At 46.7% G+C, this 19,753-nt stretch overlaps 2 long non-coding RNA genes across 8 annotated transcripts in view; one reads left to right on the top strand and one right to left on the bottom strand.

Moving 5' to 3' along the window:
• Positions 1–19,753, bottom strand: part of LOC109444912 (uncharacterized) — a 95,025-nt gene that overhangs the window by 47,721 nt on the left and 27,551 nt on the right. For 6 of the 7 annotated variants that reach the window (XR_012491364.1, XR_012491370.1, XR_012491367.1 and 3 more), the window contains exon 3: positions 4,206–4,293. The exons of the other annotated variant lie outside the window; for it this stretch is intronic. This is a non-coding gene — a long non-coding RNA (uncharacterized LOC109444912). The remainder of the gene's footprint in view (positions 1–4,205; positions 4,294–19,753) is intronic. 7 annotated transcript variants of the gene reach the window in all.
• LOC141568265 (uncharacterized) lies at positions 6,049–15,083 on the top strand. Its single transcript, XR_012491371.1, has 3 exons — positions 6,049–6,368; positions 6,452–6,946; positions 9,505–15,083. It is a non-coding gene; the product is annotated as an uncharacterized LOC141568265 (long non-coding RNA).

The following is a 19,753-nucleotide window of genomic DNA, read 5'->3' as shown; positions in this document are numbered from 1 at the left end:
GTCAGCCCCGGAGAGCAGAGACCTCTCCTCTCTTGTTCACGGCCGAATCCCCAGGGCATGGCACATAGTAGGTGCTCAAGAAATATGTGTGGGAATACATGGTGATCGCCTCTCGCCACCTAGCCCTGAGAAAGTGATGCCAGTTCTGTGCCCTCACAAGGAAAGTGCTTGAACTTGAATAATATTTGATCTAATGGTTTTTAAAGCTTGTGGTTTCTACAGTGTTTGATATCACTTTTCCTACCTATGGAAGTGACAGAAACATGGAGGGAGGTTAAAACAGTAGAAAAGCCCCTTTGAGGGATGGAAATGTGTGAGAGCGACGGTCCTACCCTAAAGCCCCTTTCGATCCTGAATGCTTTGAGACAATTAGGGGAGCAGAGGAAAAGGTGCCCACATAATTCTCATTTCTAAAAGAGCAGTCTCTGGCTTCATTGCATTGATGGTGTTCTCAAGTAATTAAGAAATCCTGACATTACTCAAGATAGATATCATTGAAGTGGAGTCGGAGAGACTTTAGAAATCTATAATAAGATTAAAGTCAAGCACTAAGAAAAGGTGTTGCTGATTGAACAGTCTTCCTGAAGAAACCAGGGACTCCAAAACCGTGTGTCCTCAAGTCATTAAACAGGGTTGCATTGCCACTAAAAAAAGAATCATTCATTCTCACTTACATGTGGGATTATTCACAGCCCCAAAATGTGGTTATCGTATCAAGCGAGGCTGGGGCACCCGTTGGCCTTGTAAATTGCTGGACTGCACCTGAAACACTATATCCAAGGAGTGTGGCCATTGGGGTTCGCATCTCAGCACCATGGAGCCCCGGCGGGAAAACTGGGGGATGGTCCTGAAAAACCCTGTTATATAAAGGGTGCTTTCAAGCATCATCTTCTCTAGGATTTGGGATATAACCAGAATCAGAGCTCTAGCTAGACAACTGCCAAAATGTCTGGTTGAAAACAATGAAATAAAATATCCATTAAACTAATTATTCAGAATTGACAAGTTCAGGGGTTCCCCACGATATTCCCCACCCTTCACCCCCGATTCTCACAAGTGGCTCACGCGGGGACGGTTGCCTGTGGGAAGGGACAGATGTGCAGTCTGAAAAAAGACCCCTAGAGGGTTCTTGTACACCCTCCTGGGGAAAATGACCCCCCTGCCCACCCCTCACTTCCCTACCAGACAGTCACTGCACTTGTCTTTTTATTGAAATCACATTTTTAAAAAACAGATCTGATGGAAAGCGAATTAGTGGTTCCCTGAGGCTGGGTGTGAGAGCATGGACTATAAATGGGCAGGAGGGGACTTTCTGGGGCAGGGGAACAGAATGTGGTGGCACAACTGCATACATTTATTTACTACAATGCATCCAACCATACACTTCCAATGAGTGCATTTTTGGTATGAAAATTATACCTCAGCAAAGCTGCGAAAAAAATGGATCAACCCCTGAGGGTAGCTAGATGGGAGGAGGGTGGGGATGAGGGAGAAGGTGAGGGGAGTAGAAAGCACAATCAGTAACCACAAGATTGCCATGGGGATAAGAAAGACAGTTTGGGGAATGTAATCAATGATATTGTGAAGATTTTGTAGGGTATCCGATGGACACTTGTCTTATTAGGGAGACCACTTCATGGATGGTGTAGATGCCTGACCACTGCACTGTATACCTGACGCTGAAGCTGAATAATAGTGAATGTCAGCTATAATTTAATATATATATATATATAGTCACAGGATGTGGAGTACAGCGTAGGGAATAGAGTCAGTGGAACTGTAACAGCTACATCCCATGTCAGAGGGGTAGTAGATTGGGGGGGGGTATCACTTTGTGAGGGGTGTAAATGTCTTAACTATGACATTGTTTTGTACACCTGAAACTAAAAAAGAAAAAAAAACAGAAAAAAAAAAACACGGATCAAGCCAAACTATGTGTGTAGATAGAATGCGGGCGATGTGTCCAAACCAAGCTCGCCTCTGCCACCCACCTTCTCCAGCATCTTCTGCCATCTCAGTGAATGGTGTCAGATCTGCCAGGGGCCTGGGCGTCTGCCATCTTTGGCCACTTCTCACCACCTCCATCTGACCAGTTCTACCTCTCTGGTATCTCTTGAATCTGTTCACATCTCCCCATCCCTGAGGCCACTGCCTAACTCGGGCTGTCATAGTTTCTCCTGAAAGGTTATCATCACTTTCTAATGAAGTCTCTGCTGTCACCTCCCAGTGCATTTTCCCGTCTGCCTCAAGGATGAAATTCCTTCACCAGCTCCCAGTGGTCCTGAGGATAAAACTCCAGCCCCTCAGCAAGGCGCAGCTTACAAGACCGCCCACCACTGAGCATCTGTTTATTTCTTCAGCCTTATCTCTTGGCAAACCAAACTCTAAGTCAAATTGACCTACTTATCTTTATCTATTCCCTGAAACAAGATAAGCTTTCCTTCCCTCCTTCGCTCACATAGCTTTCTCTCCACCCACAATCACCACTCTGACAGAGACAGCTGGTTGCTTCCCAATAACTCCCCTTCTTCCTTACTTACAACCTGACTTTACCTAGATATACTACCATACAGGTAAGGCCCTCATTCCCTAGCTTCCCCTTGCAGCTCTGTGGAATGAACTGACACATTTTGATCAATGGGGAAAGTATGGCATATCAAGAGGCCTCCTTAAAAGGAGAAGGCCTTCCTGCGTTTCCTTCCACCTTTATGCTGCCTGGAATGAAACTGTCATGGCTGGAGCTCCTGCAGCCATTTTGGACCAAGAGGTCCTGCATGGCAGTGCAACAAGATACAAGGACTTTGGGTAGATGACACCTGCAGAGTGTCCATATCACCGCTGCCCTTTGTTTATGTGTGAGAGAAATTAACTTCTCCCTGCGTCAGCCACTATTTTGTCTGGGTCTTTGTTATTTGTAGACAGATAAGATCTTACATAAAGAGTGCTTTCAGGTGCCATCTTAACTGAGTGACCCACTCTTCTGTCCACTGAACTCTTGTTTTCCCTGTAACACTCAGCGGAAGTGCCACCTACTCTGGAAGCCATCCTGGTCTCCCAAAGACAGGTCAGATACCCCCTCCTCTTGCCTTCATAGCCCTGGTACTACTTCCTATCATGGCACCGTTAGAGATCAAATCAGTTTACACTTTGCCACCATCACGATTCCCCGAAGCAGCACTGGGCCTGGCACAATAGGGTCTCAGTATGTTTGCTGTATAAGAAAAGGTGCTTAAAACCCAGGAGAGACAATCGTGTCGCAACATTGAAAGGGAGCCAAGTGAGTAATTAGTTTAGTTTTATATCACCTCTGCCTCTCTGGGTGTCTCTGCAAATGACAGGTCTGGATGTATTACATACATCAATAGTTGTCACAGAAACAATGAAAACTTCCCTTGCAATATTAAGAAATATGAGCCATGCACTTCAATTTGTCAAAGGTTAGAAAAATCAGAATCTTTCTATCAAAATACCTGAGGGTACGCTAAAAAGAATGACTGACCCAGGAGGAAAATACCAAGATGAAAAGAGAAAATAAGTGACTGCTCTATGACAAACACTCAAGGAAACTCAGAATAAATATTCAGACTAACACGCTGATTTAAAATAGATTCCTTTCTAGTTACAGATGCCACCTACCTGTGGACACGTTAGGCATACAAATCTCCTTATGCCTGACTGGGTTCTAAAACAACCTTTGTGGTTCCCTAACAAACTAAGGGGACCAAAGTGGAAATTCAAGATATTAAAGGCCAAGTGCGTCTAAAATGGGGGGAGCAGAATTAAAAATAAGAGTAACTATGAAACAAGACTGAGGGCAGAATCAGAGTCAGGTTGGAGAGAGAAAAAAAGAAACAATATGGAAAAAGAAACAACCTGGAACTACCTATGGATACCAACTAGTAGTCGGATTATGTGGGAAAGTTCTTCTTCCTCACAGAGTTTCAGCATCAATGTCAAGAGCATGAGTGGATGCCTCCTCACCTGTGAGCATATGCTGTGACATTTTAATGCGCCTAAACTCTCATGAGAAGAGACGTTATGGTAGAAGGCATCCCCAGCAGGGAACTGAACCCCAGGGAAGCTATTAGCCATTTAGCATCTTGTTTCATGTAGGAATGTAAATGCCACATTCTCACGTAACCCACTATGTCACGCTGTGCCACGCTGGGTTCTGTGCTTCCCACTTACCCCTCCCTTGCCCATACCTTTCACTTCTGTGACTCTCCAAGCAGCAGCCGTCTCTCAGAGGGCTTGGGGAAGCAGGTGCAGGGATGTGACAAGCAGCCCTGTTTGCTGAAAATACAGGGGAAGCAGGTTAGGCACCTATATGACCAGTTCAGGGGCTCAGAGGGAGTAATCTTAAGCTCCAGATTGAAGTTTCAAAGATTCATTCATTCTAGGGGTATTTGCTCTGAGGCAGTTGGGGCGGGGGGTGGAGCTGGGGGGGCAGCTGTAGCAGTAATTGACCTCACACTTGCCCCTAGTCCCTGAAAACCTCGATTTTAAAAAGCAGGAGAGATTGGGTGACTCAGGTGGGGGTATTTCACAAAAGCTCTAAGTGGCATCTTGAATGGCCCTGATTCATCACTTCAGTCAGGCTTATAAACAACCAACAAGTCCACACACCTTAGCGGTGGGGACTCGCTAGAAGATGCTTCGTCATCAGTGAAAGCTGGAGGTACCAGTGTCACAGACATGTCTTAAAGAGACATTCCCTACACCCGAGGGCAGTGGGAAAAATTATTCTAGATCACAAGTCAGGGGTCCAAGTTGGAGCCCTCACCTGCTGAATATCGTTAGCTCGCCTGCTAATTGGCACAGTGGCCTTGACCACTCATAATAATAGTAATAATATGGCCCATAGAGAGGCCTGATCCAAATCATGGGGTTCGCACATTACATATACTTTTCACAATCCTGCAGCTAAACAGACTTTGGTCCCATTTCACACTGGAGAGGAGGCTGGTCCTGACATCCTGTTTACACTAAAATTTTGTTTGGCAAACCTTGTTTAAGAAAGGACAAAATAGAAACTGCAGCCCCGCCCCCTCTATAACCGTGGGTCAGTAGCATCAGCCCACTCGGCAATGTGTAGAAATGCATGCTCCCAGGGCCTCCTCCAGACCTGCTGTGCAGAGCTCTGAGGGTGGGGCTCCGTACTCTGAGTGTTTAAGAAGCCCCCCAGCGTCTTCTGATGCACCCTCAAAAAAGTTTGAGGACCACTGGTCTAGGTCCGTGGATTGTCCACCTGAGTTAGGGAAGGGTCCGGAAATGTGGATTTGCAGCCAGGGCGAGCAGGCTGGGCCAACGTGAATGTAACAATTAAGTACCATGTTAAAAAATGAATGCTTTCTGGGTGCCCTTTTATGCAGGGGAGCCCTGGAAAGAACCGGGAATGTGGGTAGACTTGGGAAGGGAGAAGGGTGGGGCTTGGGCAAGAGGGGACTGTGAGAGGAGAGGAAAGGGGGGACCAGGAAGCTGCGGGGCCTCACAATCCATCTGGTTGGAAACAACGTGCCTTGCCCCAGCCGCAGGAGCCAGAGCAATTACAAGTTTATATAATAGAAGAAGTCTCCCGGCCTCTCTCCTCCACCCCGCCCTGCCCCTGCCGGCTTTGGCAAGGGGGAGGAATCGCTTTCTCTGAAACGCACAATTGACCAAGGAAGGAGGCTGTCTTTCCTGGGTTTGCAACTCAGGGCCAATCTCCTGGGTCCCGCTTTTGTGTACTGGAAGCTCGGGTGTCTCGAGACCTTCCTGTGAATCCCAGGAGGGCGGGGAGGCGGGCGCCCCCATCGAGAGATGGCTCGGAGCTAAACGAGGAGGCGTCTGGGTCGTGGTGTTCGCTCAGCTCCGGGTGGCTGGGGTGTGAACTCCTGGCGTTTATGTAACGCCTGCCCTTCCCTGGAGGGAGGACCGTGTGATCCACTGAGTCACGGAGCGCAGGGAGGGAGGGGGAGAACTGGGGGGGAGGGGAGTGGGAGGGGACAGCCCCGCCCCGCCCACGTGACCTGTCAGATGACTTGCTCTAAGTCTGCATGGGCTCATTTACCGTAAGGCTGAAGGCTTTTCATCAGCATCCACTATTAGTCATCCCCGAGTGACATTTGATATGAGCCACAGCTCAATACAGGACATGGCAGCGTGGATGAGGAGGGAGGGGAGGAAACGCTGCTCCGGCTGCCTCTCATTTTTGTTGGAACCAGAGTTGGTGCTGAGTCAAGGAAACCTACTGTGAAAAGTGCCAGGGGAGACAAGTCACTTTTCTACTAGACTCTTAGATTCTTTGGGGCTGGGAGCAGAGAATCTGGGAGAAGCTGCTCCCAGGATGCCTGGCAAGCCACGGACCACTCAAGACCCGCTTCACATTTGTGAGTTGCTTTTAGAAATTGAGTGTGCCCTCCTGCTGAAAAGTATATGACGATCTTATCAATTATCCTTCTCTTGTCTCAAGTGTGGCCCAGGGACCAACGCCACCTCCATGCAGGCCTCCAGAATCCACATCTGCAGCTGCTGGAGGAGTAGGAATGGACACAGCACAGGTGTCCTCACTGCTGAGGAGCCCATGGTAGGCATGGCTGGGGCTCCAGCTGCACTGGGTGTCTGGAGGTACGCAGTCGTGAACTTTGACTTTTCCTTAATGCACTAAAGGTATATCCAAAGCATAAATTCTATCCAGAACTGTGAGACAATAAACTTCTGTTGTTTACGCAACAACAACCACCACCAAAAAAGCCTCAATTCCAGAGCCAACCCAGTGGGAAGCAAAAACCAAACAGGACTGAATCTGACTGTCCTAGTTACACCTTGATCTTGACCTTGCGTTGCAAGCACGCTCCAGCTTATGTACAACTGATTTGTGAGGAAAGAAGGGAGACACAGTGTTTCTTAACAGTTAAAAGAGAAAAAGGGAGCCAACTTGTTGCTTGCACTGGCAGCGGCTAACTCCGTAAGTAATTTCCTCCCTTAAAAGAAAGACAAATGAAGTCGGGTCTAAGCTTTAGAAAGGGGGAGCAAAGAGTTCGGTGAGTGGAAACCTGGCTTCATTTACCTGTCGGGCCTTGTTAAGACACACTTGCCTTGAGATAAAAGGGTTTCTTTTGGGACAATCCCAAAACGACTTTGCTCGATTCAATTGAGCAAGGCCGAATGAGAGAGCATTCCAGCTCGGAGATATGCGTCCTCTCACCAGGTGAGTTGTAAATACATTCTGACCAGGTTTAAGAGGCTCCCTCTTGAAAAGTTAATCTATTTTTAAAAATGAATATCCTGGCACAAACTGCTTTGAAGAAGACCGTGAGCTGACTACTGCTGAGATAATTATTCTGTCTCGCCACTGAGGGAACAAGATTTTTTGATAAGACTAATAATCAGCCTTTGGTGGTGACTGGGGAGGGGAAAGAGAGAATACCCTACCTCTGGGTGCTGGTTTTGTTCTCCTGCCTCCTTTCCCTGAACTCCTTCCCTTCAGACTCAGGCTGTGGGAAGCTCATAGAGTTTTGAGTTATGACCTTTGAACCCTACTGAGTAAGCTTTGCTCACCTTTCAAATCTCTAGTTCCGGCATGAAGGTCAGAATTGTGAAACCCATCTTCACCCTCTTGACTCTGAGATCAGGCTTCTGCCTCTGAGCAGTGCTCTCCTTATTGGTGATTGGGCGGAAGGGTGTTTGATTTCCAGGTGGGTAGACCCTAGTTCTGTATCCCCATTTAGCTATTCATCTGTACCTGGGCAGCATTTCCGGTGAAGTTCCCACTGGACGCCATTTCACTGGCAACTTTAGTTTTCTGGGTTTTTTTTTTAACGTTCATTTAAGTGCATTTTTCCAGAACCCACCAGCTCCAAATCAAGTAGTTGTTTCAATCTAGTTGTGGAGGGCGCAGCTCACAGTGGCCCATGTGGGGCTCAAACCGGCAACCTTGTTGTTAAGAGCACCGGGCTCTAACCAACGGAGCAAACCGGCGGCAGAATGTGTGTAAGGAAGAGTTATAGTATAATGGCCGAGAGAGTGAGATTGGCAGTTAGAAGATTCTGGTTCAGATCCCAGCCCCTCATACTGATGCTCAGACAAATTATTTCACATGCTCTACATCTCAGCTTTCCTGTGGAGATAAATAGAGATGACACGATCCATCGCATGTGGGTAAAGACAACTCACTGAATGGTTAAGACACCAAACAGGTGATTCACCAAATTTAGCAATTTACCAAAACCTTGAATTGAAGATTATCTTCCTGAACATTTTAAATGAATACGAATATTCTTCAAAAAAATAAATCCATATTATATGTTTGATATACATTCAAGTAGTTAGGAATATATTCAAGAACATATTTAGCTCATTACTATATCCTTCATGAATATTACTATTTAATTTAACCAAATAGAGGAGGGAGTATTAGAAAATAATTCCCTCCTTTAAATGACTGGATTATTTTCAGCAATAATCACAAAGGTGAAATGAATAACAAAAGTGGCCAGAAAAATAAAATGTAAACACTGAAAATTTCCTCATATTGAATATTTGCTTATGTACTCTTGCCAGTAAAAAAATAATAAAAATAAAATAGATTTTACTGTGCAAAAAAGGGGGGAAAAACAAATCTAACTATTCATTCATTTTTATATCTAGTTACGATGAAATTTTTTTTTTAATTTTTAAAAATTTTTTATTGGGGAACAGTGTGTTTCTCCAGGGCCCATCAGCTCCAAGTCATTGTCCCTCAATCTAGTTGTGGAGGGTACAGCTCAGCTCCAAGTCCAGTTGCTGTTTTCAATCTTCAGTTGCAGGGGTTACAGCCCACCATCCCATGCGGGAATTGAACCGGCAACCTTGTTGTTAAGAGCTTGGGCTCTAACCAACAGAGCCATCCGGCCGCCCCTCCAGAAGCTCAGTGGCAGCTAATTTGTCTTCAGTCTAGTTGTGGAGGGCGCAGCTCACTGGCCCATGTGGGAATCGAACTGGCAACCCTGTTGTTCAGAGCTCGCACTCTAACCAACTGAGCCATCCGGATGCCCTACAATGAAATTTTTGATTATTTGGTTACAGTCTCATATAATCTTATTTCATGTTAAGAACTGTTCAGTAACTAATAAGTGAATTTTAATAAAACTAAAATGTTTGTAAAAGGTACCGTTTAGGTAACTACCATATGGTAGCACTGTGGTAACAACTGATTTTCTTGATTTGTTCTTTAGTCTAAAACAAGCAACAATTCAATGTCAAGTTCAGTAAAATAGTTCACAAAACAGGAGCAGAGCAAAGATTGGTCCTAGGCAGCTGGCATTGTGATTTCCCATGCCTCCTCTAAATATCCAGTAAGGGGCATCCACAAAGATGCCCCTTCCGTTTTCTTACCAGGGATACAACAATACACAATTAGAACATGATTGGAAATCCTTAAGTGGAGAAGTATGTGAAAAGAGAATTACTATGACACCCCTGTGGCAATAGAAATCTCTTGGAGTTGTGTTCTTGCAACAGCTGCTCTTTTTTCTGTCTTTTTAGATATCTGCTTGGGTCTTTAGACAGGGCGACACCCTGAGGATGGTGGCAGCCAAGAATCCAGGCCAGGAGCACCTGAGTACAGATTATCTTCGTATCTTCTCTGGTTTGCCACGGTCAGTTATTGCCTCGACAAGCATATTTTCATAAGCTCTTGCAGGCAAGGGTCTCATTACCTTTACTTCTCGTCCCCCCAAACTGGCGCCATGCTCAGGGCTCAACAAATCATTCCTTTGACGGATCTCTAGATGACAACTCCCTTTAGGCAGGCATGTTCTTGAATTCGGAGGAACCCCACCAGCAATCCCATTTAAGAAAGTCCATGTGGTCTGCTGGTGGCTGACTTAGTTCAGAAGCTTCCGCTAAAGGCATGCCCGGAGCCTGCAGCTATATAAATGAGCTCACACATAGTCTCAGCCGTCTGTGACTTCATCTCCACCTGACTGCTCTGCCTTCAGGTCGCCCCCCCTCCCCTTAAATCCTGTGTTCAGGATCCTATGCTGCTTAAGTCCTTCCTGGGAGCGGCGGGCTCAGGAATCAGGAAAGTGGGACACGCATGGCCCTATCACCTCTGGGGACCTGCCGTCTGTGTCAGCGAAGACATCACGCTCATCACTTGCAATGTTACTTTTTCTGAAAGGCATGTGGCCTCTAATTCCTGCCAACTCGGTGCTCACGGGGAGCTCTTCCCATCCCGGAAATGGGGCACGGCCAAGGGCTGCACAGGGCATCTTGTGCCTTTTGCAGGCAAGAGGATAAAACAGCTGACATCTGTTTAGGGCGTGGGAATCCCACCCTCCTGGAAGCCTCTGATAAAGTAAACCAAAACATTTCATTAAAATTCATTTTCTTTTCTCACATCTTACTGAAAACAGAAAAATATTTCAACCTTGGCATAGCCACTGAATTATTCATCTGAAAATGAAACACAAAAACAAAATTGTAACGCGATGCAGACTAGATCCCCTGCCCTGCCCTTTGCCCCTCGCCATCCCTTTCCTCTGAAATGAGGCCGGGGTCCTGCTTTCCAACTGAGGCCAGTGCCCAGGGAAGCATATGCTCTCTCATCCTCTTATGGGAGTGACGCCTGAACACCAAGTGGGGCTCCCAGGCCCTGAGGACCACATGTTGCCACAACCCGAGACCCAAGAACTCTGGGTGCATAAGGAACCCAGGTTGGGACACACCAGAGAGGTGCAGGCAGGAGCCCAGGGAGAAAGCCTCCCTCCCTTTTGTTCCCTGAAGCAGGGGCCAGGCCAGGAGTCCCACTGCCAGCTCCCAGCTCTGCCCTCCATTCTCCCTGGAAGCAGATGCTGAAAGAGCTCTCCGGGGACCCGGGACAGTCACTCCCGCCCACACACCCAGCAGTGCAGGGAGAGGAGCAGTTAGGGACCCATTTGGGACTTCTCTTCCATTGCAAGGCTGCCTTTGATGCTCATTTGAACCAGATGGCATTTGCCTCCCAGTTTGGGGAGGAGGCTCCTGCCTGCATTTCCTCCGGGTGGGCTCCGAGCTGGCTGCCCTCGCCAGGCCAGGGGGCTCCGTAAGGTTGTCAGCGGCTCTCTTTATCAGCACCCTTCAGACCTCACCTTCCACTGTGCCCTCAGGTAAGCAGGGGCTTCCTTCATGAGCCCTGGCTCTATGGTGGCCATTTTCTGAACCCCAAATCAAAACATGCAGTTATGAGAATTGTTGGGGTGTTCAGGGAAGAGAATCTTTGAATTCGGGGCTGCCCTGGGAAGCTGGGACATGTGCTGGTCACCTCTCTGCTTCGGTGGCCTGGGAGTTTTCCAGTAACAGGACTTCTGTTTTGGATGTATGGTCAGACTAGTTGCTTGGTGCCTTTTCACTTCACTTGTTTCCTAAGTTTTGCCCTCATGAAATCCACTTCTCCGCGGCTAGAAATCACTTTGTAAATAACAACGGAGAGACTTCTTGCACTGATGGCCCAGAGACCTTGGAAGTTCTGGGCTGACCAGGTGGCACAGACACAAAAGCCATCTCCACACATTCTAAAGAGGAGGGGTGCTGACAACGCACCCCTTGCTGTTTCTCTATTCAAAAATACCCCCCCCACACACACACACACAAAGATAATGGTCTAATTATTCAATGCAACTCTCGACGTTCATCAGATTATACAGAAGATACTCGACTCTATTTCATTTTGTTGCACAAATAAAGCCTAAGGGGAAGTGCGTTTCTGGCTTGCCCTAAAACACGCACTCACTAGCTGTAAACAGTTTTGAGAGTGGGGATTCTGATAGTGAACACGTGGTCCTCCAATACTGTGATCCACGCCAGGTGTGTTGGCAGCGACAGGAGGATTTCAGGGGGAGAGACCTGGGGCAGTAGCAGGGAGAGCATCTGGGCAGATGGGGGTGAGTGAGGTGGGGCTGAAACCGGAAAGCCCAGGAGGAAATGGAGCCCAGGGCTGGGACCAGCTGGGGAGACCAGGCTGCGTGACTGGAGCAGGGCTGGAACCAAAAGCAGCCGATGGAATTTGAATGGAATTCTAGATGTGGCCCAGTGGCATCCACACTCCCTCCTCTGTGCTCACCCTCCAACGTCTGGCCACATGCAGAGGCTTTGGGGGCTTCAGGGGAATGGCAGAACCACAAGACGGAAGGAATCTGTGTCCCCAGTTCCCTGGATACATTTCTTAAATAGGTTTATTGAACAAATAGTTGCCTGGGCCTACAAGAGGCTGGACCCGCATGGAGGAAAGATGCCTCCTGATCAGGAATACTCCCACTGGATGGTCAAATAACCAGGGGAAGCAGCTTGTATTGTGATGACATTTGTATCCGGGGCTCGCTTATCCCTGCAGCGAGCAGTTCTGTAACTAAAGTGGTCCCGAAGGCCACGTGGCACGGATTGGCTATACGAGCCATGAACAGCCCACCCTGGAACTTCTGTGGGAGAAAACAAACAAACAAACCACACTCGGCGTACTTTGTGTGATTTCTAGAACTTCTATGATTCCTATTTGTGAATTGGGATTTTCTGCTAGACACAAGCGACCGTGACAATTGCCTTGGTCCTGCTACGTGCCTCCCTCCCTTTGCTTTGTGGCCTTGTGTTGTTCCAGTGTGTACCTGACTTTGACCTTTGGGGTTTCCAACAATGTTCGTTTTACCAGCTTTGACCTTCAGAACTTCCCGCATGCCACTGGCTGCACGGATGCCCTCTGGTGCCTCCAGCCCAGGTTACTTCGGGGAACCAGCCCTTCTGCCTAGAAGGGTTGGGCACCTTGATATGCAAACATCCACCCTAACCTGACAGATGGCTCGGCTGGCAGGCAGGTGATTGCTTACATTGAGTATCTGGTACAGCGGCCTTCAGCTTGTGATCGGTCCAGTAGACACTTCAAAAATGTGATCTCTGCAATTCCTGAGAACTTTCCTCGGCACATTTGGATGAAAGAACAAATGAACTAACCTTCGGATGACTCTTCCACCAAATCTTCAGTGTTCGAGAAGGTTGAAAGGTTGAAAGGTGGTCTTGCTAGTGGTAATATGGTTGTAACCCTTGGTGTGGGCCAGGGTACTCCTTACCTCGAGTCCTTAAATCTTGCCTTTCCTTTAGTTTCTGGGGAGCATGGGAAGGACCGTGGCTCTGGTCGCTTGGACTAAGCTTATCGTTGTGTTGTGACCCCCCGAGTAATACCACAGACACAACTGGTAACCATCTCCCGTCTTCTGGATGGCCGCCATGATTAGATCTCAACTCTTGAGAAATCTTGCCTGGCCCGTAAGTGGGAATAAATGCTCCTAACTCTAGAGGTCTCCTAGTAACCAAACATCACAGAATCCTGGAAGGGGTCAGACTGTCCCTTCGTCCCTTTACAGCATCCAGTAGAGGAGTGGTGGAAAGAAAATCAAGCTGCAAATCAGAACCAAGTTTGAGTCTCCCCTCTGCCAAGCTACTAGATAGGCATGTGAGTTTTCCCAAGTTGTATCATTCCCTCCACACTCCATTTCCTTGTTTGCCAAATGAGGTGTATTCCTCTTTTATTAGGACTAGACATATTGAACGTCAACCTTCTGTAAATGTAGTTGTTTGGGGACAGCGATGAAAGCTCTCTCGCCTCACACAGCTCTGTCTGTCTTGATGTTGGTTAGTCGTCATTCTCCTTCCCCCTCGGCAGCCATAAGTCTCAGTTAGAATCACCGCCCTGCGACATGAGGAAGTATGTAACTTGTCCAAAGAATTGAACTTCTTTGCACTGTTCTCGTGTCTTTAACGGAGGATAGTAACAGTAGCAACCCCTCGGCATTGGTGTGAGGACTGACTGAGTTAAAATACATGAAACACTTGGAGCAGAGCGGAGGCCATAAAATTATTAGTGTCCCAGGAAGAGATGACTTGGCTTGGTTTATCTCCCCCCTCCCTTATTTTTCACATTTTACTTTCAGAGAAGGAAACGGGGCCAGATCCCCGCATTGTGTTTTTTGTCCAGTGTGACAATTACACATGTTCCCTCTCACAATCTCAGACACGCACCGGGGCCCCAGCTTCTCAGGATTTGTTGTCTTTGAGAAGTACATGACTCGTCAAAAAACAAACAAACAAACAAAAAAAAAAAACAAAGAAAAAAAACGACGTAAGTGATTGCTAACAGCCATCAAATGGAGACTAGGTTTATCCTTTTTATATGCCCTGGGAGGGCAAGCAAGCGAACAAGGAGTTAGGAAAAAAAACACTACACACGTCGACACATATCATTAGATAAAAATGTGACTGGCCTTGATTACAAGTGCTGTTGTCCCCTTTGCAAAGGCACCACCCCCCCCAACTTTCATTAACCCCGGGAGCTGAATGGCAGCTTGTCTAACTGAGGTGCTCCTGCCTTCCCGAAAAAGGCAGGGCCACCTACCACGAACTTTTCTATGACTTCATTCTTCAGCAGTGCCGGCGTGTAAATAAACGTGTTTACCAAGATCAGAATGGCAATGCTAATGAAGTTTTATTTGTGTCACCACAATGACAAGAAATCCCTGCCCAATGGCGCTCAGGAGAGCGGCGAAAATAACCAGAGAAATGGTATTTCTGTGCTCAACTTTTCACACAGATGTCTTGGGCCAAGGTTAGTATAGTCAATATTCTCCTTTTCTTTTGATTGTGTGTCCATGGTGGAGAAAAATCCTCGCTACTGTGCCTAATGTGGTAAACAAAATTATACTGTGTGCAACGAGAAGAAAAGTGAAATAAGAAGCATTGATGAATGTACCAACGGGTGTAACCTCGGTGGCCGGTATGTGGTTTTTATGAAATGAATGCATGAATCTGAGGGCCCTAATTACTGCTTTCAGTTGACAAAGTATGGTGAATATAGAGAATGTTACAGTACAACTCTGGCTGGGTCTCAAAGCAGCTCTAGAAGTAAATATAGAAATGCCTGTGTACGTAGCATTACATAAAAACTCATTTTGAAAAGCAAGGCGACTTTCTAATTCTTGCAGAGTGGAGTTGGTGGGTGGCTAATTTTGTTTGTTTTCGTTGTTCTATAGCAGGGATCCACAAACTGCAGTCCGTGGGCCAACTCTGGCCCGCTGTCTAGTCTTATAAATAAAGTTTTATTGGGAAAAAGCCACGTTCGTTTGTTTACGTATCGTCTATGGCTGCTTTCACATTACGAAAGCAAAGTGGAGCAGTTTACGACAGAAACTGTCCAGCCCATGAAGCCTAAAATATTTGCAATGTGGCCTTTTATAGAGTAAGTTCACTGACCCTGTTCTATTCAAAGAAGGTCCACAATGCTGGTGGTGAGGTAGATGAGGAAGGAAAACGTCCCATGTCCTTAAATCATGGAAAGGAAGAAACAAAAAGAGATTATTCAGGGGACCTTGGGCCTTCAAGTAGGAGATGGGTTCCACTGCAAACAGGGAAAGGGGAAGGTTTGGTGGGTTGTGATTTCATTCTTTAACAAGCAGTCCGTGCAAAGTATAAATCTCAGTGGAAATGCTTGGGTACAAAGAGAAATTACCACATAGGTTTTTATAGAGGTATTAAACATTTTATCAACTCCTGGGATCACTGACTCACAAATAAATCACATCAAAATCAGAACTACAGTAGGACAAAACTCTCTGTGGAGGCTCAGACATGGGGAAAAAAGGGTCCTAACTTCCTCCTGCCACCCGGTGGGGACATTGAAAGCAGGTGTGTGCTCTCCCTGTTCTGAACATTTGTAGTCACTGCAAACCGAGAGAAAAGAAACAGGGAGTATTTTGCTCATGCCAGAGGGACCATTGCCCAATAGGCCTCATTATGTTTAGGCCAGTGCCTACCTGTTTTATAATTCTGTGTTGGAATTCAGTGGCCCAGCGGGTCAGAAAGCAGGTGCTGGCCATGGATTGTTCTAGAGATGGGGATCTTTGAATCCCAACGGTGGAGGTGTGGGATCGCTGTGGGTAGGCACTAAATAATTGACTATTAACATAGTAAGACCGTGTTAGTCCAGACAGCCTAACGCCTGGGCCTTCTTAGACAAAAGGTGACCTCTAGTTCAAAAGGTCCTCATCTACATCTACCGTCTACCGTGGCTTTCCTTTCCTGCTGTCCTGGTGAGACGGAAGCCTGTGCACAGAGTGCCGTGCTCGGCAACAACACAACCACACAGGTAGAGGTTTCCGTGTCCAGGCACTGCCCTGGGAGCTCCCACACGCTGACTCCTTTAACGCACACGGCAACCCTGTGAGGAGGTAATATTACCATCCCCAAGTTACAGATGAGGCAACTGAGGCACAGAGGTTAAGTAACTTGCCCGTGAGCACATAGCTAGGATGTTGGGGAGCCAGGCAATCTGGCTCCAGAGTCCAGGCTATTAAAAAAAAAAAAAAAAAAAAAAAAAGTTTTACATGGTCCTCAGTGAAACTGAGAATTGGATTAATTACAATCTTGGAAGGATAGAATCTTTCATGCATGGACCCTCTTTTTCTTATTTCATCAATGAAGTCCCCAGTCATTTAAAACACACACAGACACGTGTAGTCTTAGTTTGGGCTCCCATAGAAGCAGACGCTGAGATGGGGATTTATGGGCAGGTGGTTTATCAGGAAGGTGCAGGAAAACTGGCAGGAGAGTGGGGAAGTGAGGCAGGAAAGCGGAGGCAGCAGATAAAGGGGAAATAAAGGGGAGGTTGTGTAGCAACAGCCGCAAAGGGCAGCTGGATCTTACCCTTGTGGGCACACTGAAAACACATAGTTCAGAATCGCCCAATGCACCCTAGGAGTGAGGGAGAACGGGCATTTCCACACCAACCAGTTTACCAGTGGTGGACAGACCCTGGGAATGCGGGGAAAGCCTTCGGAGACAGAAACAGACGTCTTGGTAGCTAGTAGGTATTTGGGCACGTGGAAAAGCAGGTCCAAAGCAGTGTTTCTCAATCTTTTAAAAAATCAGCGCCACTCCAACGGAGCCTTTTAAAGAACTTTTTTTTTTGTAATTTCCCCCGCCCCCATGAAATTTTAATACCACAGATATATTGCATGTGTTTACATACTGTGGCCCTTTGTGGTGGGGGTGGGGTGGGGGGAGGGTCACAAACCATTAAGATATGCCAGATCTCCCCCCCCCCCCCGTATTAGTCAGCGTTCTCCAGTGGAACAGTACCAGTAAGATGTGTGTGTGTGTAAATATGACTTCATTTATATATATATAGTCATATAAAATATATTCTTATTTGTACAATATATAATAATATATATTTAGAATTTAAATTGTATATATATATATATAAGAATGTATATAGACATATGTACACATATTACCCCCCCCAGTACCAATTCTCTCCCAGTTGGGGGCGCTATGGCCCCTGGTGAGGACCCGAGGCCCAAGTGACCTGGGCAGGACCCAGACAGCACCTGGTAAATGTACCCCAGGCCCACACCATCCCGCTCCATGGGATGACCCGTCATGGGTGCTGGAGTGGTGGTGTAGGGACCCAGAGCGGAGCAAACCAAACCATCTCATTCTTGTAGGCTAAGCAGTCCTGGGGGAGGGCGGGAAGAGATGGGAGAGGGTGGGACAGCTTTGAAGCAAAGATTAACTTGGATAATCCACCACAATCGAAAGGAGGCTGTGGGTTTCGATTTTCCAGGATCCCTCCGCAGGTGCGATATCCCCCAAGGCAGCGGCGGCACAAAGCAATGAGGCCCCTGCCGTGGTATTTTGCTGCTGTTGAAATCACATCCTAGAGAGGATGTGAACAGCCCTCTCCGTGCCTGAGTCCTGCCACAATCTCGCACCAGTGTCAAGCTCACTTCTCATGTTCCTGAGTTGAAAAGCAGTTGAACAGATGGTGGCTGACACCTTTCTCAGGAATCCTGGAAACCCACCAGTCTACCCACCGGGGTATGAAGAAAAAGGGGTGGGATCCAAAAATGTGGTGTAGAGAGAAAAATGACAGCAGTGGGATGAGCCCAAGAGAAGACCACTCTGCTTGGCATGATGGAGGAGAGCTGCCCACCACCAGCCAGGGGTTGGTGAGCTGGGCTGGGCACTGGCTCTTGCTAAGGTGGGATGGGCTGCGGCAGCCAGGAGGCTGGAGCCAGATACCATCCTGCCCAAGCCTGTTCACTGAGGACACGCCTTCCCCAAAAGGTTCCGAAGATGAGTTAGGGTAAAGCCTTCCAATTTTTCATGCTTGCCTTAAAATAACAGAGTTTCTTCCAGGTTCTAAATGGAAGCTTAAGTTGTGAAAACGAAATCATAGGAAATGTGCAGAGGAGAAGAGGAAAAGGCAATGCAATATGACACACATACTTTTTCCTGGAGAGAGCACAACACACGACACACCTATATGCAGACTGTAGAACTGAAGGGCGAGCAAGGAAATTTACTCTGCTGTTTCACTGATGAGGAAGGAAGGAAGGAAGGAAGGAAGGAAGGAGGGAGGGAGGGAGGGAGGGAGGGAGGGAGGGGAAGGGAGGGGAGGGGAGGGGAGGAAGGGGAAGGGAAGGGAAGGAAGGAAGGAAGAAAGAAGGAAACAGAGGGAGGGAGGGAGAAAGGAAGAAAGAGGGAGGGAGGGAGGGAGGGAGGGAGGGGAAAAGAAAAGAAAGAAAAAGAAAGGAAGGAAGGAAGGAAAAGAAAGGAAGAAAGCAAGAAAGAAAAAGACATTAAGCAAAGACCTTCTTTTGGGGAAAAATGAAACTAGCAGCGTTAGCCAGGAAGTAAAACCTTGGTAAGGTGTATATACCTGTTTTTATGCCAAATGATTTCAGACTTTTTTAAAGAAATGGGGCAATGATTGTTGTGTATAATCTAAGACAGTATGCCATATTCTTTCCCCCTTCAGTAAACTTGAGATGTAATATCCATTTTACATTTATCCTAGTAGCAAACTCATCTTTCAGCCTCGGTGACAATTTGGGGGCTGACCACATAAAACTTACTAGGAATTAAATGACTGTAGCAGAGTTGCTCTGAGTTTTCAGTTCCTACAAATTTAAGGCATTATAGAAACCCGTATAGGAACAGGAGAGAATCCTGTTATATGGAACACATCCCTGTTTTCAGGCTAGAATCTTAAAAGGCATGAAACAAATCACTCCCTTCACTTGACAGAACTGGAAATTGCATCAGGACAGGCTGGCTTATCTATAGAAGGCATCCAGCTGGCTGGCAACAGACAGGTGGGGAGAAACCAGATTTCCTGCCTCAGAGCAGGGCTCCTTACTCCTAACACAAAGCAACCCTGGAGTTTCTAAGATGCCAGTCTATCGCCCTCAGTTCCTATTTATTGGGCTTTTCAGTGACCGTGTGGGTAGTTTTCTCATCTACTTTTTGCTGTATCTTCATGTGATGGAAGGGGTGAGCGAGCTCTGTGGGGTCTCTTTTTTAAGGGCACTAATCCCTTTCATGAGGGCCCCACCCTCCTGGCCTACTTATCTACATCATAATGCCACCACTTTGAGTGTTAGAACTTCAACACAGGAGTTTGGGGAGGACACAGACATTGGGTCCATAGCACCCTGTTTCATTCTAAAAATCAGGAAAATAAACTTCACCTAAAACTTAGCAACAGAAAGAACATTAAGATCAAATTCTGTACGAAGTTAGAATTTCTTAGAAGAAAATAAGGAATGAAGACATTTAAAACATACAAGAAGACATGCCCACACAATAGATAAAAATGTAATCTATCTCAAAACAGGCTAGGAAAATTAAGAAAATGATAAAAGACATGAAAATACTTCAGAATTATAAAAACTTAGAAATGAGGTGACAGAAATAATTATGAATTAGG

The sequence above is a fragment of the Rhinolophus sinicus genome, linkage group LG13, assembly GCF_036562045.2.
Source record: "Rhinolophus sinicus isolate RSC01 linkage group LG13, ASM3656204v1, whole genome shotgun sequence".
Taxonomy (NCBI): domain Eukaryota; kingdom Metazoa; phylum Chordata; class Mammalia; order Chiroptera; family Rhinolophidae; genus Rhinolophus; species Rhinolophus sinicus.
Note: the sequence above shows the minus strand (reverse complement) of the source record. Positions and strands in the feature narration are given on the sequence as shown.